The sequence below is a fragment of the Nyctereutes procyonoides genome, unplaced genomic scaffold, assembly GCF_905146905.1.
Source record: "Nyctereutes procyonoides isolate TBG_1078 unplaced genomic scaffold, NYPRO_anot_genome, whole genome shotgun sequence".
Taxonomy (NCBI): Eukaryota; Metazoa; Chordata; class Mammalia; order Carnivora; family Canidae; genus Nyctereutes; species Nyctereutes procyonoides.
The window spans coordinates 37,191,784-37,216,857 of NW_026575046.1; the positions used below are offsets into that span (position 1 = coordinate 37,191,784).

The window sequence follows — 25,074 nt, forward strand, 5'->3', positions numbered from 1 at the left end:
AGCACTGCATGTCTATAGCCTCTAGCTCAGGGCTGGTGCCTGAAAGTGCAAATGATTGTTGAGTGAATAAAAGTGTTCCCTTTTCTAGATTCCTTCCCCTGAAATCTATCCTGAACGCATTCTATCCACAAGATCTTATTCCTACTTGCCCTTAAATGATTCCTCATTGGTGGCAGGATAAGGTTAAGCCTCGTGCCATATGAGCCCTGTCAGGATTGTGACCATTCTCTGGGTTCATCTCTTGGCTTGTTGCCGGGCACCTAACGCTGTGGCAAGCCAGGCCTATTTCTTGTTTTTAGCACAACTCATCCTATGTCATACCTTTGTCCCTTGTAGGGACTCCATCAGGATTTACTGATTGTTAACATTTTGGGACATTTGCTTTGCTCAATGTCTTTGGGACATTGCTCTTCCTCTCTGTCTGTGTGCACATGTGTGAGTGTATGTGCAGTTGGGGGGCATCAGAGAGTCAGTTGTTTAGCATTAATATAATACCATTAGGCAAACTAAATTCATATTTCCCCAATTGTCCCAGTAATGAACTTTTATAACTTCTTGTTTTGTTTTCCCTGCTGTCTCATCTAATTGCCCCTTCCCCTTCCCCTGTTCTATGTCTGGTTTGCGGACTCTACCTCCTCGTTTCCACTCTAATTTTGGGAAGGGCAGAGTTTTCAAGCTGTACATCAAAACCCATTTCTCCTGCCAGAGCACAGAGCTTGACCTCATTCTGAGCTTCCCCTGAAGTTGGGTATGTGACCAAGTTCTGATGACAGTGAGGGGTGTAATCTTCAAAGTCAAGGTTTTGAAGAAGTAACGAGATCTCATCTGTGCTCCCTCCTTTTGCCAGCTGAATGCAGACAATGAAGACAAGAATCTAGAGAACAGTAGAGCCACAAGATAGAAGGAACCCTGGGTCCTCAAATCACTGGACAGAGGAAAGTGTCATGCCAACCTGGGACACCTGCCCTGGGTTGTTAGGTGAGTAGAAATACACGACTATTATGCTTAAGCCATTATACAGTTGTGGATCTATTGGGGACAGCAATCAATGTCACCAAAAGAGGTCAAAGATCTTCCCATGGCAAAGGGAATATATGGACCTTCTTACCCAGAACCTTTCACAGGGGAGAGAGAACAATGCAGGGAAGGCTTGGATGTCTCTGGTCAGGAAACAGGTAGTCCCAAGAGCTACTGCCCTGAGCCAGAGAAGGAGTAGCAGTAGATGCAGAAGCTCAGCCCACGGGAACTCCAACCCCAGGTCTCTAACTCTCTATCTTGTGTGTGTGCTTATGTCTAACCATGCCTTTGTGCAATGAGGAGTCCATTTCTAGTACCAGAGAAAGTAGTTCACACAGAGGCTTTTTATAAATGCAGAAGAACTAGCAAAATAGAGAAAATCCATAAAAGTTTGCTTTGACAATATGAAAGTAATATGAAAAAAATAATTACAGCCATTATGTGAACTTCTCATTTTGTCTAATTACCATGCAGCACAATAATAGGATTTATCATTGAATGTGTCATATTTGCTTTGTTGTTAGTTTATTTGATCACAGTGCCAAACTTTGTTCTTGAATGTACAACCTGCACTGTTTCTTCATGTTGTTGCTTACAGCTTAAATAACTAGAGGGAAACTTATCATCCTCCTGTCATAAACAGCTTTATGGTTGAGTAAAATATGAAAACATTTCATCAGTATTTACAGTTTTAGGTTTGTTAACTTTAATTTTCGACCATGTGGAATGAATTGGAAAGGTCCTAAGCAGTGAGACTGTTGCTAAACCAGAGATCTGAGGCTTTTGATGAATCCTTTGACCCCAGCAAAGTCTTGTTGCTTCATGCCATGTTCCTGGTCAGTCAAACAGGCTGGGATTTGCCAGGCAATCCAACTTTGCTTCCAAAACCTCAGCATCTCTGTGCATCTGATTAATTGCATATATTACTTGCAATATCACTTGTATATATTAAGCACATAATAATATAGCAGTGATGTTAAAGTGTTCTCGCAAAGCTTCTCTATATGAGCAGAAATGGAAAATATCACATTCCAACACCAGAGGATGCTGATAAAATAATAATAGCATCCGACACTTACTGGGCAGATACCACATGCCAGGCCTCGTGCTGTTTTACATCCTAATGAATCTTTATAGCAATCCCACGAGGGAAGTAGTGGTTCCACTTCCTCACCTGAATTTTGAGAGGATATGGAACTTCCCAAAGTCACAAAGTCTGGCTAACTTGGGGCTAACTCATAGGTGAGGTCAGGAACCTCGTTCATTTTCTCTAACTTCTCTTTGGCACTCTTTCTCCCTTAGTACATCCTGAGAAAATACAAGTCCTGGTTTGGGCAAAAGTGAGAGGAAGGAGAATTTGTGGTTAGTGCTCCCCACTGCTCACTGGAGATGTGAGTGGTATTGACATTGTTTTGGGGTGAGGTAGGAGAGCTCTCACTGCATCTGTTTCAACAATTCTATATTCAACAAATATATATTGTATTTAACATGTTATATGTAACAAATACATATATATGTATATATAACAAATATATGCACACATATATTAAAAAATATATACTGTGTCCTCGGTGCTCAGGGCAACCTTGTTCTCAACAAGCTTTTTATGAGATACTTGGGGAAGGCTGAGGAGCAAACAGACAATTACAATACACTGGGTAAGTGCTGTGATGAAAGAAGCCTAGGCCTCTGTGGAAACCTCTAACCCAAATTTGGGAGCAATTGGGGAAGGCTTCCTGGAGGAAGAGGCATCTATGCTGAGGCCTATAGGACAGGAGAGAATAAAACAGAAGAAAGAAGGCCAGAAAAGAGAGTTCTAGGCAGCAAATTATCATAGTGGTTTGGACCAGGAGGGACTGTTGCATGCAGCCTGTTGACAATAATACTGGCTTCACCAAATAAGCACTAAATAGCCCTTTCCAGAAAGTTCTCCCCTTTCTGCACCTGTGCCTGATTTTCTCAACATTGATCCATTAGCAAATATTTCTATCAATACACCAATTGGATATATTATTTACTACACAGAAGGCTTTGGGGGAGGCCTCTAGGAGAAGCCAAGAACTCTGAGACCCTGCCTCTATTTTCAAAGAGTTTAAGTGAGTGTGCATTTCAAATATTCTCAAGAAAAAGAGAACAAGAGAGAATGTTAATAGTAATGCGACATTAAAGGAGGAAGAAGAAAGATGGGAGGATGAAACACTGGCCTCTGGCTTTTAGACCCTGACTCAGCCACACTCACTCACTATGCCAGCACGCATGGGCTGCAGCCTTCCGGAGCCTCAGCTCCCCATCCATCAAACTAGAATAATAAAAGGTCCCTTTCAGAATGACAGCAGGGATTAAATAGGGATTGCCTGTACAGCATTTAACCTGCTGCTCAGCACAGAGCAAGCTCTTGAGAAATGTTTTAGACATGATGATATTATTATAATTATAATTAATTCGCCCCATCAATACGTGAGTGCCTCCCCCATGATACCTTTTGTGCTTTTATATTTCAGAACTTCTGATCACAGGCCACACCAGCCATCACCCTGACACCTGACTCCCCTTTGCCCACTGGATTACTCTACCTTCACATCCTTGGCATCTGGCCAAAGAATTGTAAGTCGGGAGCTCTGGGGAAGTTGGTTTGCCGGTCCCACAAGCCGTCCTCAGAGTCTCCTGGGCACCTCCCTAAATCTCACTGCACAGATTACTCTCTCCCAACCACTTGCAGCCCTTCTGTCCTTACTTGGCCATTAATTGTATATCATCCACTGACATCTTTTACCATGGTCTAATATATTTGTATTTATTCTTGATTCTACAAATGCCTAACCTTTGCTAAGTCCATACTATGTGCTGGCCTCACTTAACGATGGTCTTGCTTAGGGGATAGAATATTATTAAATTGGGTTGAAACATCCAGTCCTAAACTGTTATGGAGTATGTGCTCAAATAGAATCAGTAACCAAAAACATATTTTTTTTAAAAAAAGCTAAGATCTAATCCATCAATTACCCATTAAGAAACAAGGAAAGACTTAGGTGAGAGTTTTGAAATAACAACACTAAAAACAACTCTTATTTATTTGTTTATTTAATTGATGGGTGATGTTGAGGATGTCTCCTGCACCTTTTAAACCCTGTACCTGGGAAAACTGGAGCACCACTAGAAGAGGCAAGAGAATGATGGGGAGAGCAGGTTTGATGGTCATGGAGAGACATGGTAGGTTTGAAGTTGTAGACAAGTTCATTTCAAGGCCATGGTAGGCCATGCAAGTGAAAAAGTCCAGTCAAGCAGCTGGCAATTTGGGAATGGAGTTGAAAAGAGAGGACAGAGCAGAAGTAGATGCGGACATCCTTTCCAGAGGGAATGGCCACACTTTAAATAGAAGGCTTCTGGCATCAGAAGTCCAAGGAAGGGGTACACATTTACCAGGGTGAGTAACACATCACCAGGCCAACTTGCACTTTTTTGCCCAACTTGGAGAAAACTGGCTGAGACCCAAGAGGTCTGGGGCTACAGTCCCAGGGGCTTACTTTTAAATTTTCCTATCCTGTCTTTAAACATCATGTGAATTTTCCATTCCACTCCATGCTACCTAAATAAGATTTTAACTTACTTTTGAGTAAGTGACTCTGCTGGATGACAGGCAGCATTTAGCCTATGGCTTCACATAGGAAAAATTATCCCAGACATACTTGCATAAAAGGGAGCTCACACTGCAACTTGAAAAAGCAAGGCATTCAGCAAGGAGCCAAGTGTTTTCTTTCTTTTTTTTTTTTTTTTTTGGCAGGAATCAAATCATGGGATTGGCTAGCCAACTAACAGGACAAGCATGGGAGTGAGTGCGACCCCAGACAGGGAAGTTTTGATGAGGATGAGATCATCAGGAAAAGTCTGGCTGATGAAAGGGTATATAGTCAAGGGGACTGCCTGGGTGACATCAGGTCTTGGGACCTTACTGGATGGAATGGGACCTCAGAAGGTAGAACAAAGTGTCGGGAATCTGGGTCTTGGCCATATTATTGACCATGAGTGGAAGGACAGGGAGGATGCTTCAGGCTGGGCCATCAGAGCACTGTTTGATTTGGGGCTCTATGAACCAAGGACTCTGGAAGGTTCCCTGCAGGGCCACTAACAGGCTGAGATTTCTTTCCAGACTGGAAGCAGATTGCCAGAGCTTCAGTCCCATGGCATATTTCACTGACAGATTGGGTGCAATCTTCCCCAAGATGGGGGTGTTTCAAAAGCAGAGGAGGAAAAGGAGGCTGGGAGCAGGGACAAGGTGGGGGAAGACAGCTGTCAGCTTCAGTGTGACTTTAGGACAGTTCTTGCAGATGTGGGCAGAGCAACAACTGCCAATTCTCTGAGCCTCTGGCAATTTACCAAACCTGGGGATGGGTGGGGGGAGGAGGGAGGGAGGCACAATGCAGATTCCGCAACAGGATCCTGAGGGGCTTCAGGACACAGAGCCTACCTAGCCTCAGCATGGGTTTGCTGTGTGTGCAAAAGGAACATCTCTCCTTGCACTAAATTAAACCAATTTGATCAAAATTTGTAATGCAGAAGAGCATAATTAAATTGAAGATTTTAATTAGGCACAGTTTTGATGAAACTTAACGGAGCCGGCAGGAATACTCTTGCTGTCTATTAGGCATAATCCTGCCTGGTGAAGAGCTCTTTAGTTGACTGTCTTTAATGACTGCCCAGCACTCAGCCTCCTCCCTGGTACTCCAGCCAGCCTGGAGGAGATGGGGAAGTGAGAAGGGCCTGGGGGGATGGAGGACTGGGGTATGCATCTGCGGGGTGGCAGCTTTTTAAAGGAATGTTGGTGCTAAACTTTGGGGGTACCCAATTATCCCCTTTACATCTGTCATGGTGGAGAAATGGTGCAGAATGATGTTGAGGGCTGTTTCACAGTAATGAGTCAGGAAGGAGAGGACAGGGCTCCCTGCGGCCTGAGAGGCACCTCTGCCGGCCTTCCTGGCTAATTGCTCGCGCCTCTCAGTGTCACTTCACAGAGCTAGAATCTTCCACTGGCCTCCCGGCAGAAAAGCCAGAAAGAAGGCCTCTGGGGGTAGAGATCTGGGAAGAGCCCTCAGCCTGTCTGCCTGGACTTTCATAAACACCGCTTCGCCGAAAGAATGAAGGGATGAGCCGAGCAATACATGAAGAGGCGATTCACCCTAGAACTCTGCTGACAAAGAGCAGGAGTTAAAAATACTGGGCATGGCTGCTGCCTTTTTACAAAGAGTGCCTGGGCTTCAAAGAGAAATGATCCCTTCCTTCCTCATCTTTCCCTTTTCCTTCTTTTATCCAATTGATGTTTATGGAGCCTCACTGCAGCAAGCGCTCTCCTAGGCACTGCACATTTTATGGCGAATATGTAAGAGTCCTAGTTCTCTGCCCTTCTGGAGCTAACAGACTAGTGGGAGAGACAGGCTACACATTTAGGAATTAGGAGAAGCTCTGTGGAGGAGCTTACTCTGGATCGGGCCAGGGATCAGCAAACCGTAGCCGGGGGGAGAGGGGCAAATTTGCCTGTTGCCTATGGTTGTGAATAGATTTTTACTGGGACACAGCATCTCCTGTTCGTTTGCATTTTGTCTGTGGCTCCTTTTGCTTCAAAAGCAGAGTTGAGTAGTTGTGACAGAGACCTTATGTCCTGTGCAGCCTAATATTTATTTTCTGGCTCCTGAAGGAAAATGTGTGTCGACTCTGGCTTTGATGGTCAGGGGAGGCCTCTCGAGAAGGTGAGTTTTAGCTCAGACCTGAAAGTGAAGGTAGCTGTGTGAGGAGTTCCATGCAGCAGGAAGAACAGGAGTGGTGGCCCCACAGCAGGGAGGAGTTGGTGTGTTCGAGGACCTGGGAGAAGGTCTGTTTGATTGGACAGTGGTGATGGAAGCAATGGGCCTAGACAAGTTACAAGAGGAGACAGGGCCATTTCACCCTGAACCTTACCATTTCAGATCCTGGGAAGGGATGTGGATGTGAATCTAAGTGCTCCAGGAAGCCCCTCGAGGGTTTTAAGCAGAGAGGTGATGCGCTGTAATTTTTAAAGAGCCCTCTGGCCCTGCTGGTCAGAGGTGCTTGAAGAAGAAACCATCCCTGCCCTGGTTCGATAAAGCAAGAAATGGTGGCAGCTTGGATCAAGGTCACATGGGCAGAGGTGAAGAGTTATGGGCAGATCTGGAATACATTTGGGAGATAAAATGGACAGGGTTTAGAAATAAGTGAAGTGGTAAAGGAGGTAGGAGAGAGAAAGGTCAAAGATGATCCTACCCAGCCTTTTTGGCTGGAGGGACGAGGGGAATGGTGATACCATTGGCTGAGGTGGAGAAGATTGAAGTTGGGAGAGGAGAAGCCTGGGTGGCATGATTTAAGAGTTCAGTAATTTTATCGTCCACAAAATTGATATTCGTGTGAGACTACAAGTAGAGATGACAGAGAGACCGTAGGATATATGACCCTGAAGTGCAGATGAGAGGCCCAGGCTGAAGATAAAAATTTGTGAGTCATCGGCATATAGATGGTATTTAAGCAACGGGGTTGGATGAGCTCACCTAGGGTGGGAGGCAGAGAGAAAAGGAAAGAGCACCCATAGCTGATGATTTTATGCAGACTGCTTAGCTTTAGTTTGGCCTGTTACTCATTGATATTTATCAAAGCATGAGGCTGAGGGTAAATTACTGAAGAGACTTAATTAAGGAATATGCTCAAAGAAATGCCATGAATTATTCTGAAGCATATGCAGCTATTCTCAGATGATCCCCCGCCCTTCGCAAAGGGGTAGCAAATGAAGAGCCTTACTTCCCTTTATATAAAGAAAATAAAAGTATTGTTTGAATGGTTTTCTTTTCTAAGCATTTATATGTCCTTCTTCAAGCTGACTGGTGGTTGAGTTGTTGTTTAAAGTGGTGGTTCTCGGGATCCCTGGGTGGCTCAGCAGTTTAGTGCCTGCCTTTGGCCCAAGGCGTGATCCTGGAGTCCTGGGATCGAGTCCCACGTCAGGCTCCCTGCATGGAGCCTGCTTCTCCCTCTGCCTGTGTCTCTGCCTCTCTCTCTGTCTCTGTGTCTCTCATGAATAAATAAATAAAATCTTAAAAATAAATAAATAAATAAATAAATAAATAAATAAATAAATAAATAAATAAATAAAGTGGTGGTTCTCAATCACAGCTTCCTAGCAGAGTCATCTGACCGGCTGGTTTAAACAATGGGTTCCCTGGATTCCTACTTACAGTGATGTGCAGGTCTGGGTAAGGTCCTTTGCCCTACCCAAAGAACGATATCTTCTGAACTAACAAGGATCTACATTTGTGAGGTTGGGGTAAGATAAAAATATTGTGTTCATACACAAAACAAAATCATTGAGTTACCATATTCCTTCTTCCTTCCTCTTCCTTCTCTTTCTCAACACCTACTGAGGCATCATGATCTTAGTTCCTAAAAATACTTCAATCAACACACATATATATACAACACTCACACATATGCATACAATGTCTTTCTCTTTCTGTCTCCTTCTTGTACATATTCATACCCATCCATGTGCACAGGCATGCACACACACATACACACACACACACTCTATGTGTCTTTGTCAGTGATGCCTTGGTTCAGGTCCTTGGCAACTCTCAATCAAGCTCTATGAGTTTCCTAATCAAGGTTCTTAACTGCTATCTGCTAGTCCAGTCAACACCAACTGTAGCCCATCTGCCAAATTGCCACTGGAGTTATCTTTTACAAACCAAATCTGATTCCTCAAGCTCTACCTTGTGAAAAAAACCTTCTGTTTGGCTCCTCATTGCCTATTGGAAGAGATCCAAACCCCTAGTCATGGCATTCAGTGACTGATCTCCCTTGTGAGCAAGGCTTCTCCCATTCCTAATACCAGTTCACTCCAGTTCACTACCCATCCACACTTACCCATATACTCCAGCCCATTCACACCTGTCCCTTCACATTTGCTCAAGCATATCTGCCCCTCTACACCTGTGTATCTACACCTGTCCACGCACACTCGCCCATGTTACACTTATCTATTCATACCTGCTCCCAAACACCTGTCCATACACAACACCATGTCTTGGTCTGAAATTCATTTATTCCTGTCAGTCCCTGGTTAACTCATACTCATCCTGAGTGAAGATCCATCTCAGATGTTCCTTTCACTCTAAAGTCTCCCTTGGCTCCAAAGGCAGCAACATGGCACTTTCCCCCTTGTTTTCAAAGTAGCAATTTGCACATATTTTGACTGAAACATTTACCATATTGCATTGTGACTGTTTCTTTCTCACCAAGCCCCAATTCCTAAATCAGACTGTGCAACTATTCATCTTTAGCAATAATGCTTAGCTCAAAGCCACGCTTAACTCAAGGCCTGGAGAAATGCACTGACGAATTTTCCTCCCTCTCACCTTGCTCTCAGGCTCCCAGTAAGGGGAGTTCTTGAGGTTGATCATTGTGCCTGTCATAGTAGTTCATCTTCCATCTTCAATTTGTTGGAGTATTGGAAAACAGACTGCTGGGTTTCTCAGAATTTTGTGAAAACCAAGAGTTAATGGGTTCCTGGAGAGTACCAGAGTAACTCTTTGAGTAAAGTGTTTCAGCTTTAATGCATTGTCTTCCTGCCATCTCATATCTCACTTTCTTCTAGGTTCTTCCTTGTGTTCTGGTGACTTAGACTTCTGCATACCCATCTTTACACAGTCAGGAAGTGTCTATTAGGCACACACCAAGTAGAACCACACTGTTCATTGTCTTTATTGCCAAAAATCAAAATTGAGAACAATGTAGATGAGAGGCCGTGAAAATACCCAGTAGGTGTCCTTAACCTAGAGCCCACAGATGGACTTCAGGCAAGCCATGAGTCCTTGCTATGTTGTATATGACATATATGTACATATATTCTTCTGGCGATAAGTTTCCTAAGTTTTATAAGATTCCCAAAGGGCCCTGAGACCTATAGAGTTAAGACCTACTAACTTAGAAAATATTTTGGGATCTTTCTTTTTTAATGTCCATCCTTAAACTTAGCATGCAAATCTAAAAAGGCCGTGGGAATGTGAATTATTTCGATGCTATATGTGGACATCTTTGTCCTCTGATCTTTTCCAGCATCTCCAGACTTGCTTCCTTCACCTTTTATTTTGGCCTCTCAGGAGAGAGCAAGACAGTATCATTTCTAATGAGTCTTGTAAATAAACCTGGCTTCTGCTGTATTAGATCACTGTAAAACAATTCCCTGAGGCCCAAGGGATTAAATAATAGAAGAAAATGCTTTCCACTAAACCAGGCAGATGATAGAAAATATTCTTGCTACAGTAATTTACACAGATTACTCCATGACAAATTGGTTGTTTGAGCCAATCATGTTGATCACTAAAACACTCTGCAGGTTTTCTCCTGAGTTTGGAAATGTTGCAAATGCATTATGAGGCTCGGGGTCTTTGTAACTGACTTACCAGCATGCAAATGCACTTTAAAAATGCTTGGTGGTCTTAAAGCCAAAGCAAGCATGTTTTGCTTACAAAACAGTTGTTTTCAGTCTTTCACGAAGAAATTGTCAGAATTCATTTCACATTCTTTGGGCAGAGTTGCCACCAGGGTCACCTAGGAAAATGATATGAGATACTACATGGTAGTGGATGGCCTGGGTGGCTTCATCTCTCCTCCATCTTCCACTGCCCCCAATCTGTTCTTCATGTCTTTCCATCTCATTATATGATGCTCATTCACCCAGTTGACTTAAGAGGAAACTATGGGCACCATCTTGACTCCTCTCTCTTCTCATTGCCCACTCCTAAGTTCTATTGAGTTTACCCCATATCTTCCCATATCTTCTCACTTCCTTTGACTCAGATTGCCAAAACTTTTTGTCAGGATGGTAGCAGAGGCTTACTTACTGGCCTCCCTTACTCCAACCCAGAACACCTTAACTCTGATAAACAGGTGACTGCATCCTTTCCAGGTATCTAGGTGCCATGTGTCCATCTTCCTACCGGGCCCAGTGTGAGGTGGGTAGTATTTCACATATCTGTCCGTTCTACCCCAGCCTGCATTTCATAATCCATCTTGGGACAAGGTCCACTTCTCTACTGCATGGGGCTATGGAATCAAGTTGAAACCATGCTCCAAGGATTCAGTCACCGGTTTCTGTGATAGCAACAGGTTTAAAGACTCAATTTGAGAAAAGCCTTCTTTGGTAGCAATAATTTTTTGATTGACTATTCTCAGTCTCCCCCTCACCATCCCCTAGCCCCAGGAGAACTACAATTTCCTTTTCTGATGTCCTGGTAGGACAATCAATCATAGTGTCCCAGCCCCACCATAGGAATGGTCTGTGACCCAGACTGGTCAATACATGTGCCCCCCATATCCTGGGCCGCAGTGACTGGCTCACATCTGGTCATGGAACCAGGCCAGTCTAATTAGAGTGTTTGGGATTGATAACTGAATGCAGAAAAAGAGAAATTCTCTTTCCTTTGAGAATGCTAAGCTGGGAAGATGTTGGTGTGTGGCTGCCAGTAGCCATTATACCACTGGTAAGATCTTATCTGCAAAATATAGTCAATCAAGACAACTGATGATCGTGGTGGTGAAGGACAGTATTTATTGAGTGCTACCCATATGCCATCAGCTATTCTAAGTGCTTTACATGTATTAACTCATTTAATATTTTTAGACCTTATACTTTACAATTGTTATTATCATGATTGCTATTATTATCTTTACTTCACACAGAAGGAAAGTGACACTGAGAGATTGAGCAACTGAAGGTTAAAAAAGCTAGTAGGTGGGGAGGCATGACTTGAAGCCAGGCAGCCTGGTTCCGGAACCCATGCTCTCAACCATTTTACTCTGCTGCCTTAGCAGTATTGACCAAAGAGAAGAAAGAGGAGGAAAACACTCTCCTCCAAGACACTGTGAAGCCCCTAGATCCAGCCATGTCTGAACCCAGGGCTCCTGGATTCTCAGCAATTCAACAATGACTCAATATATTTCCTTTATTTTACTTAAGCCAGTTTGAGTTGGATTCCTATCCCTTGCAACTTGCCTAAAATACTCTCTCATTGTCTCTCATTCTGTCTCTTGTCTTACTACTTACTACCTTGCCTTAAGCAATAATAATTTTAAAATATATATAATATTATAAATATATAAAATATATAATACCATAAAAGTATTTAAAAAGACATCATAAAGATATCTTAGAAAATATATTAAATCAAGATATCATAAAATTTGCATGTGATACAGCCAATTTGAGAGAATTATTATTTTTTATTTTCTTCCAGTCTTTTTTCCTAATCATTTGCATATGCACATATATACAGAGAAGCTTGTATGTTTCTTATCTTACTTTTTTTTCCCTTAACACTATACCATATGCATTCTCCCTTATTAAATATTTTCAAAAGCATGATTTTAATGGCTTCTTAATTCATATGTGTGCACGGGTGTGTCTTTCCTCCACCAATTTCTATAGGCTTCCTAATGCTTGACTTCTTTCTTGCTTTAACCTTCTGCTCTGGAAACAGGAAGGATACTAAAGGCTATGAGGACAGGCTTGGGTTCTACCAGTGTTTCTTGGCCTGTGTCTTAGTGTTCAGAGGGCTGGTGACCAGTCCTAGAATCCACATCAGCTCTTGCCACAGCTCAGCCTCCCAGCCAGGAAGGTGACTGTCAAAGACGTCAGAGGCAGAGGCCATTTGCTGCTGCTCATCCATCTGCCCCTGAGCAGAAGCCAGGAAGGCTCTGCAGCCAGTGGGCTGGGAATCACACACATGTAGGGAAAGGCCCATGCTTCTGTCACAGATCAGCAAGCAGAAAGCTAGGATGGCTCTGCAGCTCCAGGCGTGATTTATTCTAAGGCATGCAGAGTTACCAGTTAGCACAGTGAGAAACCTCTTGTTCCTGCCTTTTTAACTCCACGCATCAATAACAATTTGCTTACCAAAGCCCCGCGTGCTGAATCTAAATATGCAAACCACATAGGGGGAAACACAAGGATCACGTGGAGAAATTAGATTTAAAATATCAAATAAACTCTTTTCACTATATTCCTCCCAGTTAGTGCTGTAGAAAGCCTCATAACATTTATGAAGCATTAAATGCCACATAAATGACTAGTTATTGATGTGTGGATGAGAGAAAATGAATGGAAAGAGCAAAAATAGCATGACTGTGTATGATACAGATGTCAGTCACATATTTGATAAATCTCTGGAGGTCACCCCAAGCCATGGGCAGGAGTGAATTAAGAAGATAGGTTAAAAAAAAATAGGCTTGCAACCCTTCAAAAGGTATCTAAGGTAAAGCCTAGAGACAGAAGGGGCTGTAGGTGGTCTGTAGCCAAGGAGAATGTAAAGCCAGAGTTCAGAACAGGGCAGTCATTCCAAGTCAAGTATAAGCACAAAAGCAGAAGCATCCATCCATTCATCCACCCATCCATCCATCCACATTTCATTATCTATCAATTGTACTACGTTTTTACAATTAGTAATGACTCAATATTGGACTTACTATTGGTTACTATCGGTTATCGAGGGCTAACTTTGTGTTAGGTATTGCACAAAATGCTTTACTTAAACCATCTCATTTAATCTTCATGACCATTCTTGAATCAAGTGCTTTTATCTCTACCTCATTGATGAGAAAAGTGTAACTCAAAGAGCTTGAACACCCTGTGGATAGTCTAGCAGAGAACATGTGTCAGACCCACATATGCGGTGATACAGCCATTCTCTCCTCGATACTATAACTGTTGAGTTCCTACCATGTACCAAGCTTTGAATTAAGCACTGGGGCTGCAAAGGAACCTTAGATATGGCCCCTACAACACTACTGCTGGGATAGGTGAGGTTGAAATTGACTAGATGAGTCTTTGAAGTCAGAAGGCTGGTATTTCCAGAGATTTTCACTGGAACACCTAAACAGCATTGTTCAGAGGGTCATGGTGACCTCAGGAAGAAATACCTAACTCTGCTTGGGTGGCTGGGGGTAATTCAACCTAGATCTTGAAGAATGAGTCATATTCATGAGGCAAAGAAGTGGGAAACATACTGGGGGTGGGGGTAGGGGTGGGGGCTCGGGGGGAAGCGCAGGCAAAGACTGCTTTATTAATAATAATGAAAGTATTAGAACATTGTAGAAATTTGGAAAATGCAAACAACAACAACAACAACAAAAAGGAAAGGAAAAGAAAAGATTGCAAAGAAAATAAAATTTGTAGGGTGGATTGAAGAGTATGGCTATGACAAGCAATTCAGAGACCATCCAGCAGAGGTGAGAGAATTTGGGAACCAAGGCATCTCCTGGACTAAGCTGTGCACGTTGACCTCCAATTTACTACAGCCCAGAGGCTGAAGGTACAAAAGGAGCCGTGCCATTGTGGAGCTGACCACTAGACAGCAGGCTCTCCCTATCACCCCTACGTAGAGTCTCCACTCCTCCCACCACCCCAGTCTCATTACACTGGATCTTTGTATTCACCTCCATCTTCCTGAAATGGCTTATGGAACATAAGAAGTGGTCCCGGGCCTGCCATCCAAATGCTTCCCTCCACCCAGCTTCAAAGCCTGGTAGGCAGATAGCTTACACTAGGCCAATATTTCCCCCTCCCATGCCTATGGCAGACATTGCAAATCAATCATAGCAATTTTTCTCACAGCCTTAGAATCCTTGTCAATACCCTACTTCAGACAGACACTGCTAATCGATAGGAGGTGGCATTAGAGATGACACTTATTCTTCGTCCTGAGCAGGAACAAAGCTAAACAGATGTGAGAAGGAATAATATAAGTAAATGTAAGAAGGAAGGAACAAATCTATATTCTAAGGAAACATTGTAAGCTTTATGTCTTCAGACTTTCACAACAATGACAAATAGAACAGCTCAGAGGCAATATAATACAGTGATAATGAACACGAGCATTGATGTCAAGCTGGCTGGGATGCAGTCCCAGTTTTGTGGCTTCTTAACCACGTAGTTGTGGGCAAGTTACTTAACCTCTCTGAGCCTCAGGGTCCTCTTCTGTAGAATAAATAGCCTTACCTAAATCACCAGATTATTGTGGAAAAAAATAATTTCATCCATGTAAAGCACCTAGTCCACTGCCTGGGACAGAGTATGTGATCAATAAATATCATTGATTTTTTTAAATTAAAATTTGTATGCATAAAATTAACCAGGGGCTGAATCTTGAACTCCGGAAACACTTAAGCTGAAATTGGTCCACGTCTCCATAGAATATAAGACCATTTTCTGCTCATACTCAAAAAGTTTTCTATTCCCTTTCCTGATTTGTATGCATATTGAAACCACTATTGTAAAAACATTAAAGAAAATGTCTTAAACAATAAGCACTCACCCACAATCACAGCCCTTTTACACAAATCATTTCATTTTGCACATTCCTTTCCAGGTTTTTCCTGAGTGTAGGTACTGTAAACATCTTGGTCTTCCTGGGTTTTTTTATTATGTCTCTGAGCCCAGAGATTTAATTTTTAGACCTCTGTCTACCAGTTTGTTTCCAGGTTGGCCACTTGGTCTCTCTCTGGCTTTGCATAGTTGTCTGTCAAATGGGGAAAATAATACATGCATTGCTGACTTACTTCATGGATTTGTTGGATGGAGCAAATGAGAAAATGAATATGTGAATAGCATTATGGTTTTAAAAAAATAGCTATCTCCACCACTTAAAAGGTGAGTTAATCTTTAAGAGCAAATGAAGTGATAAATGTGAAGGAACTTATATAAAATGTAACGGTATTATGAAACAAGCAGGGGCGAAGCATTGAGATATAAGTGTAAAGGAAGTTAGAAAATCGTTCTGCAAATCTCAGAATTGGTTTGAAGTCCTTCAGGAGTGATAGTAAATTTCACTTAAATAATTCTCTTGGGTGATTACTGTAGATTGTTGGATTCTGTGGTTTGGTTTCTTTTTTCTTTTTTCCACAAAACCGTTTAGATTCAGCTGCCATTTTTTTCCTACCTTCAAAAATAATACAGTCTCCTTCAGTGTCCTCAGATATTTAGGGATCCTCCTGAACAAAATGACCTATGCTACACTAGGTAGTAAAGAAAAAATACCAAATAATTCACAGGCAAGAGTACACACAGACTTGTATGAAATCCAGACATCAATAGTTACTTCACCTTCCTGGAGCTTCTCCAAAGGAATCTCCTTCTCCAAAGGAATCAAAGGGTTAGTGAACAATGTTGAATTAACTGAGGCTCTCACAAGAGAGATGACAGAGAGAATTTACCATAGCAAACAACTTGAAATAGACTACGTGAGTCAAGGAAAGTTCTTGGTACCTCTCAGAACACCACTCTCCAGTTTATTCTAGTTAGATTATGAACCACAAAATTGGTTGATAATGTAGAATGAGAAAATGTCCAGGCACAAAATAAATTTACACATGATATACATTCATGTGCTATCACATCTCCATTTTTGTTTTTTGAACTTTGATGGACTTGGTAAAATAAACTGGTCCTACCTAAATTATCAGTCAGGGTTCTATCAGGATAAAAGTAACTCTTTAACAAAGAAGATAAAGAACTCTGACTCATCTTAAGTAAGTCCATCATAGCTCCAAAATAAACTTTTTTTTAAAATTTATTTATTTGAGAGAGAGAGAGAGAGAGAGCAGGGAGAGGGACAAAGGGAGAGAGAGAATCTCAAGTAGACTCCCCAATGAGTGAGGAGCCTGATGTGGGGCTCAGTCTCATGACCCTGAGATCGTGACCTGAGACAAAACCAAGTCAGCAGCTCCAGGCATCCAGGTACCCTCAAAATAAAACATTTTACTTTTCCCAGCATGGCAAGTTGTAGAAAACACCATGGCTTTGGAAAACAATCTGCTTGGGTGAAGCAGAAGGTTGATTCATGTCAACAGTTTGTTTGGCTGATATAGGAAGAATTCAAGGGCATACATGGAATGGAATCGCTGAACGTTGCCTCCCATGGGAATGCAGACACATGCAGCAGGGAATACAACTCCACATCATAATACAAGTTCCCCCTGGTATTTGGAAACTGCCTCTCTTTGCTTAACACAAACTCTGTTCACACGTCCCAGCCTGGGAGGTTCTTCTGGAATGCCAAGGGACAAGGTCCCCATGGGACATCTGATTCCTATTGGAGGTAAATTGAGAAAGGTTATTTTAAAAATTTATTTATTTATTTATTTATTTATTTATTTATTTATTTATTTATTTATTTATATTTTTTATTTATTGTGCAAGAGCACATGGGACCAAGGGCTAGTTGGCTGTTTGGACAGATGTCATCATTCTTGTCCTTTGATGATCATTGCTGGGACTCGGGAAGTGGGAAGCAGAAGTGAAATCCCTTCTTATGATTGGCCTGAAACTATCTTTTACCTGATGCTGAAGTTTTACCTCTGGTGCTGAGACCCTACCTTACTTTTCCAACAATGTCATGTACCTTCTAGCCCTCTTTCTCAGTCCTATAACTGAAGTAATTCTTTCTGACGACATGTAGAGACCTCTGACATTGGAGAAACTGTAATAAGCACTCTACATCTATTACTGCTTCTATAACAGCCACTCAGGCCCTAGAGAAAAGTATTATTTTAAACTTGTTTTGCAAATGAAGACACTGAGGCTCATAAATACCAAAAGACCAGCGCATGACAGCAGAGATAAGAATTGAAGCCAGGCCTGATGACTCCCAGTGTAGACTCTTTGACACCCTACTAACTGCCATATCAGCACTCAGCACCCTTCCCTCCTGGTGGGTAATTCCACCAGTGTTGACTGAGCTCCTGCTACCTCATGCTAGCCTTGAGGAGCAAGGAGAGATGTGACAATGTCAAGTCCTTCAGGAAGCTGTCAGTCAGGATGTCTGGGTGGCTCAGTGGTTGAGTGTCTGCCTTCAGCTCAGGTCGTGATCCCGGGATGCGTAGGATTGAGTCCTCCATCAGGCTCCCCACAGGGAACCTGCTTCTCCCTCTGCCTGTGTCTCTGCCTCTGTGCCTCTCATAAATAAACAAATAAAATCTTTAAAAAAAAATAAGCTGCCAGTTATCACTCAAGCGCTGATTTGGAGTAAGGGGATTGTAGCCAACTGGAAATTTGTTCATGGTCAGAAGAGATGATCCTACTCCTGAGTTGGATCCAGAGACATCCTTAGATATGTTGTTAATGTTGCTCACTAAACACCCACAAACTCCTCTCCAAGACCTGATGTACCTCTGTTAGAGATGCCATCCTTTGGGCAAAGGAGCCTGTGACAGCCCTAGCTGCAGGGTCCTGGGGTCTCTGGTTGCTTGAGCCAACTTCACCCTTGTGCCCAGAGAGGTAAAGATTGTGTCTACACAGACACACTCATTTGGGTTTGCAACCAGGCTTGAAAAAGGCACAAGTGAGCCCTGAGTGTGATCTGGGAGGGTAAGTGGAACAGAAGGCTCTCACTGAGAGAATCTCCTCTGAAGAAGGTGGAAGGACATGTGATGGCTTGATGGGTAGGAGCCTTGAGGGGGTAATGTTTGGAACAAGGTAGAATTGACGGTTGCACAACATTATGGATGTATCAAATGCCAGTACAATGTTCACTTTAGCCCGATCAATTTTATATTATGTTTTATTATATATGCTATGTTATGTTTTATATTATGTTTTGTCATTGAGTTTCACCTCAATAAAAAAAAGTAAAGTTAAAAAAAAAATAATAGATTGTCCCTGCCAGGTGCCATGGTGCCTGCAATGCTGTTGCTCAGAATATACTAACTGTCCTCCCCCTTCCCTTCCCTGCAGCCCCTGTTCCCACTAGGACGCTTTAGCCAGACCTCTGCCTTGTATGAAGCAGTGAGAAGGTAGCTTCCATGCCTCCTTTTCTTTCTCACATTCACCTCCCTGTAGGAAGCAGTGTGCCTTCCCAGATTGGTGAGGTTGGGAAAAGGAAGCAGAGTCTTTCATGTCTTTCTCTTAAGGACATTCATGAACCCAGTTAACAGCTCTGGGTTTATATCGTTACCCAGTTATTGTATACAAAGAGAACCAAGGCCTTTCCAGTGGGGCCCAGAGCCATCTCTTCCTCTCCAGCTGCTCCCTGAGTCTCTGCCCATCCCCAGACTAAAGTCTCTCCATCTGTGTTCATGATCTCTTGTGCAGGAATACACTGGCCAGTTTCTCTGGGTAGAGCTTTTCTTTAGGAAACATTCTACCCACTTCCTTGTCCACCTTGAAATTCTTAGTGTTGAACAATCACCACCAAAAAATGACATGAAGCTATTTTTGTAGCAAAAAAAAATGTATTTATTGATTTCCTTTACATCAGTTTGCATTTTAAATTCAAGGCAAAGGGCCGCTCTCACCGTCAATCACCAGCTGCTTCAGCCTCATTTGTCCTTCTAGGCCGATGGATGCATGACTAAATGGTTAGAAGGACAAAGAAGCTCGTTCTTGTGAAATTTGTCATGTTCAGAAATCTGGAACTTCAAAGGAAAACAAAAAGACCTTTGCATTCCCTTCCTTAGTTTGAGTTGTTTCTTCTTTGGAAGCTAATTTCTAACTGTAATCACAAGAGAAAGGAGGTTTGAGCAATTATGCTGTGAATCTGATCTGCAGAGGCAGCCCACTGGGATGCTGTTTTCTTCAGGATCTATAATTTTGGCCAAAATCATCTGGGAAGCTTTCCCTTCTTCTAATTTATTCTGCCTATGGAGACCTTGTTAATCATGCCAAAAATGTTTTGCGTTTGTATATCCATTTTAGACTTTTTCCAAACCCTTGTCCCATTAATCATCTCACTTGATCTTTACAAATCTCTAGAGAGGTGTGTAGGGAAGGAACTGAGATCATACATTACAGATGAGGGAAGTGCGTCCCAGAGAGCTTAAGCAACTTGCCCAAGGTCACACAGCTTTCCAGTCAGAGAGAACCAAGTCTGGAGACCATAATTCCAATCCTCTAGCTTTTTATGCTGGCTGGATCATGAACATGGATCAACTATGAAAGCTCTAAGAAGAGAAATTCCACTGCTGGACATACTTGGTTCTCTCCATTAATATTTGACTCGGGCACCACAGTTATTCTTTTGGAGTTACGTGTGTCATGCTGGTGGCTTGTTGTTCTCTTTGCCATCTGCCTGATGCTTGCAGAAATTAGAGGATGGGGGAGTGATTTGGGCAAATAGTCCTTTGATCTGTTTTAAATGAAATCCTATTTACAAGATACACTTCACTTCTTTTGATGTGCATCTCACTAATTAGCTCACATCTGAGAGCAGGTTCCCTGGGAGAAAAAAAAAATTAATTAGCTCATTCCATCTCAAAAAGACACAATTCTTGAACTAATTATGGTATTTGAATGATTAATCTCCTTTAAATACACATGTGTTCAGGAGTTTTACAGTTAGGGAGAACGTGTAATGAGAAAGAGGACAGAAGCAAGGAAGAGGAGGATCAAGGTAGCAATCCGAGGCAAAAATCTTGCCCTTGAGGAACAGGGAGAAAGTTTGGAGATCCTTGATTATCCAGATAAAATATCATGAATTTGCAGAATGGAGGAGTATTTGTTCTGTTGGAACCATCCTCGATTTTCTAATTTTTTCTTCTTTACTAGCCTCTGGTGGCCAATGTCTTCAAGATCAATCAAACTATATATGTGAACCTGCTGTCAGAGAGAGAAAGAGAGAGAATTATTTAATTTATATTGCATTTTTTAAAGATTTTATTTATTAGAGAGAGAGAGAGACAGAGAAAGCACAGGTTGGGGGTAGAGGCAGAGAGAGAAGCAGAGTCCCCACTGAGCAGGGAGCTGGACATGGGACTCGATCCCAGGACCCTGAGACAATGACCTACACTGAAAACAAACACAACTGTTCGAGCCACTCAGGGGCCTATGATTTATATTAAATTGTTAATGACCGAGATCATTTTCCACCAAGCTTTACTCTTCCCACAATTAATTACTTTTTAATAGGAAGCTGAATGAGTGATCCTCTATTTGTGGATTGTAGAAGATGGCACATATATCCCTTTCTAATTATTTGGCAGTGGCTATCTGATTCCTGCCACAGCCTATATACAATAGATTTGTGGAAAATAATGCTGTGATACATTGTTGTTGGAGGCTTGCAGAGTTCTTGTCTTACTGTGTCGAAGAATTAATCTCCCTTTTTTTTTAAGATTTTATTTATTTATTCGAGAGAGAGAGAGAGAGAGAGAGAGAGAGAGAGCGAGCGCAGCAGCAGCAGAGACACAGGCAGAGGAAGAAGCAGGCTCCATGCAGGGAGCCTGACGCAGGACTCGATCCTGGGACTCCAGGATCATGCCCTGGGCTGAAGGCAGCGCCAAACTGCTGAGCCACCAGAGCTGCTGAAGAATGAATCTCTCAGACAAAAGGGTGAAGTGAGAGTGGCATCCTTGTCGTGTTCCTGGTCTTAGAGGAAAGGCTCCCAGTGTTTCCCCATTGAGAATGATATTTGCTGTGGGCTTTTCGTAGATGGCTTTTAAGATGCTAAGGGATGTTCCCTCTATCCCTACACTCTGAAGAGTTTTGATCAGGAATGGATGCTGCATTTTGTCAAATGCTTTCTCTGCATCTATTAAGAGGATCATATGGTTCTTGTTTTTTTCTCTCGTTTATATGATCTATCACATTGATTGCTTTACGAGTGTTGAACCAGCCTTGCATCCCAGGGATAAATCCCACTTGTCATGGTGAATAATCTTCTTAATGTACTGTTGGATCCTATTGGCCAGTATCTTGTTTAGAATTTTTACATCTGTGTTTATCAGGGATATTGGTCTATAATTCTCCTTTTTGGTGGGGTCTTTGTCTGGTTTTGGGATTAAGGTGATGCCGGCCTCATAGGATGAGTTTGGAAGTACTCCATCTCTTTCTATCTTTCCAAACAGCTTTAGTAGACTAGGTATGGTTTCTTCTTTAGACGTTTGATAGATTTCCCCTGGGAAGCCATCTGGCCCTGGACTTTTGTGTCTTGGGAAGTTTTTGATAACTGCTTCAATTTCCTCCCCGGTTATTGGCCTGTTCAGGTTTTCTATTTCTTCCTGTTCCAGTTTTGGTAGTTTCTAGTTTTCCAGAAATGCGTCCATTTCTTCTAGATTGCCTAATTTATTGGTATATAGCTGCTCTTAATAAGTTTTTAAAATCATTTGTATTTCCTTGGTATTGGTGGTGATCTCTCCTTTCTCATTCATGATTTTATTAATTTGAGTCTTTTCTCTCTTCTTCTTAATAAGGCTGGCTAATGGTTTATCTATCTTATTAATTCTTTCAAAGAACCAACTCCTGGTTTTGTTGATCTGTTCCACAGTTCTTCTGGTCTCTATTTCATTGAGTTCTGCTCAAATCTTTATTAATTCTCTTCTTCTGCTGGGTGAAGGTTTTATTTGCTGTTCCTTCTCCAGCTCCTTTACGTGCAAGGTTAGCTTCTGTATTTGGGTTCTTTCCAGTTTTTGGATGGATGCTTGTATAGAGATGTATTTTCCCCTCAGGACTGCTTTTGCTGTATCCCAAAGATTTTGAAGGGTTGTATCTTCATTCTCATTAGTTTCCATGAATTTTTTACACTCTCACCACTGCTATTCAACATAGTATTAGAAGTCCTAGCCTCAGCAATCAGGCAACAAAAAGAAATAAAAGGCATTCAAATTGGCAAAGAAGAAGTCAAACTCTCTCTCTTTGCAGATGACATGATACTGTACATAGAAAACCCAAAAGACTCCACCCCAAGATTGCTAGAACTCATACAGCAATTTGGCAGTGTGGCAGGATACAAAATCAATGACCAGAAATCAGTGGCATTTCTATACACTAACAATGAGATTGAAGAAAGAGAAATTAAGGAGTCAGTCCCATTTACAATTGCACCCAAAAGCATAAGATACCTAGGAATAAACCTAACCAAAGCAGTAAAGAATCTATACCCTAAAAACTACAGAACACTTCTGAAAGAAATTGAGGAAGACACAAAGACATGGAAAAATATTCCATGCTCATGGATTGGAAGAATTAATATTGTGAAAATGTCAATGCTACCCAGGGCAATTTACACATTTTGTGCAATCCCTATCCAAATACCATGGACTTTCTTCAGAGGGTTAGACAAATCATCTTAAGATTTGTGTGGAATTGGGGATCCCTGGGTGGCGCAGCGGTTTGGCGCCTGCCTTTGGCCCAGGGCGCGATCCTGGAGACCCGGGATCGAATCCCACGTCAGGCTCCCAGTGCATGGAGCCTGCTTCTCCCTCTGCCTGTGTCTCTGCCTCTCTCTCTCTCTCTCTCTGTATGACTATCGTAAATAAATAAAAAAAAATTAAAAAATTGTGTTTCGAAAACATTAATCTATCATATTAAAAAAAAAAAAGATTTGTGTGGAATCAGAAAAGATGCCGAATAGCCAAGGGAATATTAAAAAAGAAAACCAGAGCTGGGGGCATCACAATGCCAGATTTCAGATTCCATTACTACAAAGCTGTGGTCATCAAGACAGTGTGGTACTGGCACAAAAACAGACACATAGATCAATGGAACAGAATAGAGAATCCAGAAGTGGACCCTCAACTTTATGGTCAACTAATATTCGACAAAGCAGGAAAGTCTATCCACCGGAAAAAAAGACAGTCTCTTCAATAAATGGTGCTGGGAAAATTGGACAGCCACGTGCAGAAGAATGAAACTAGACCAGTCTCTTACACCATACACAAAGATAAACTCAAAAAACTCAAAATGGATGAAAGATCTAAATGTGAGACAAGATTCCATCAAAATCCTAGAGGAGAACACAGGCAACACCCTGTTTGAACTTGGCCACAGCAAGTTCTTGCAAGATACATCCATGAAGGCAAGACAAACAAAAGCAAAAATGAATTATTGGGACTTCATCAAGATCAAAAGCTTCTGCACAGCAAAAGAAACAGTCAACGAAGCTAAAAGACAACCTACAGAATGGGAGAAGATATTTGTAAATGACGTATCAGATAAAGGGCTAGTTTCCAAGATCTATAAAGAACTTATTAAACTCAACAGCAAAGAAACAAACAATCCAATCATGAAATGGCAAAAGACATGAAGAGAAATCTCACAGAGGAAGACATAGACATGGCCAACATGCACATGAGAAAATGCTCCGCATCACTTGCCATCAGGGAAATACAAATCACAACCACAATGAGATCCCACCTCACAGCAGTGAGAATGGTGAAAATTAACAAGGCAGGAAACAACAAATGTTGGAGAGGATGTGGAGAAAGGGGAACACTCCTGCACTGTTGGTGGGAATGTGAACTGGTACAGCCACTCTGGAAAACTGTGTGGAGGTTCCTGAAAGAGTTAAAAATAGATCTGCCCTATGACCCAGCAATTGCACTGCTGGGGATTTACCCCAAAGATACAGATGCAGTGAAACGCTGGAACACCGGCACCCTGATGTTTATAGCAGCAATGTCCACAATAGCCAAACTGGAAGGAGCCTCAGTATCCATTGAAAGATGAATGGAGAAAGAAGGTGTATATATTCCATATATACAATGGAATATTACTCAGCCATTAGAAATGACAAATACCCACCATTTGCTTTGATGTGGATGGAACTGGAGGGTATTATGAAGAGTGAAGTAAGTCAATCGGAGAAGGACAAACATTATATGTTCTCATTCATTTGGGGAATATAAGAAATAGTGAAAGGGAATAAAGGGGAAAGAAGAGAAAATAAATGAAAATATCAGAGAGGGTGACAAAACAGGAGAGACACCTAACTCTGGGAAATGAACAAGAGGTAGTGGAAGGGGAGGTGGGCGGGGGGTTTGGGGAGACTGGGTGATGGGCACTGAGGGGGGCACTTGGTGGGATGAGCACTGGGTGTTATGCTATATGTTGGCAAATTGAACTCCAATAAAAAAATTAAAAATAAAGGGTGAAGTGAGGAGTTGAGAATAGAAAAGAAGGAATAGGAGCTCTCTGGAGTGAGAGGGGTCCCGAATGGATTGTCCCTAAGGGCTTTTATGGTTGATCTTTTATAGAAAACTGACTAGGGAACTTGGCAGATATCTATAACATTTAAGACA

General features: G+C 42.0%; 1 long non-coding RNA gene across 1 annotated transcript in view; it reads left to right on the top strand.

Moving 5' to 3' along the window:
- The window catches only part of LOC129509796 (uncharacterized), a 41,332-nt gene extending 35,999 nt beyond the window's left edge, over positions 1–5,333 (top strand). Inside the window, exons 4-6 of the long non-coding RNA XR_008664404.1 lie at positions 848–978; positions 3,519–3,621; positions 4,799–5,333. This is a non-coding gene — a long non-coding RNA (uncharacterized LOC129509796). The remainder of the gene's footprint in view (positions 1–847; positions 979–3,518; positions 3,622–4,798) is intronic.
- Positions 5,334–25,074: the final 19,741 nt, after the last annotated feature.